The sequence below is a fragment of the Rhagoletis zephyria genome, unplaced genomic scaffold, assembly GCF_001687245.7.
Source record: "Rhagoletis zephyria isolate East Lansing unplaced genomic scaffold, Rhagoletis_zephyria_1.1 Rzeph_scaffold_26051, whole genome shotgun sequence".
Taxonomy (NCBI): Eukaryota; Metazoa; Arthropoda; class Insecta; order Diptera; family Tephritidae; genus Rhagoletis; species Rhagoletis zephyria.
In genome coordinates this window covers 1-296 of record NW_016183109.1, presented here as the reverse complement: position 1 = coordinate 296, position 296 = coordinate 1, and positions in this window count along the sequence as shown.

Sequence of the window (296 nt, the reverse complement as noted above, 5' to 3'; positions counted from 1 at the left end):
ATGTACATATATATGTAGCCATCGTGTGTTTATCTCTAAGTTATTATTTATTTTTGTTCAGTGCGGAAATCCTAAGAAAAGTCATTCAAAATTTGTATTAGCATTTTAGATTGCTTTGAATTGTGAGTCTCTTCCAAGTAACGAGCGATATCTTGAAACGAATATAGAGTGTAGGAGAATTCTCTCGTACCCATACTCCAGGCTTCTAGTCAGCTTAGAATCACGACTAATATGATCCCGTTCTTTTATTTTTTTTTTACAACGCTTTTATCAACTTGCAATGTTGTGTTCCAGAA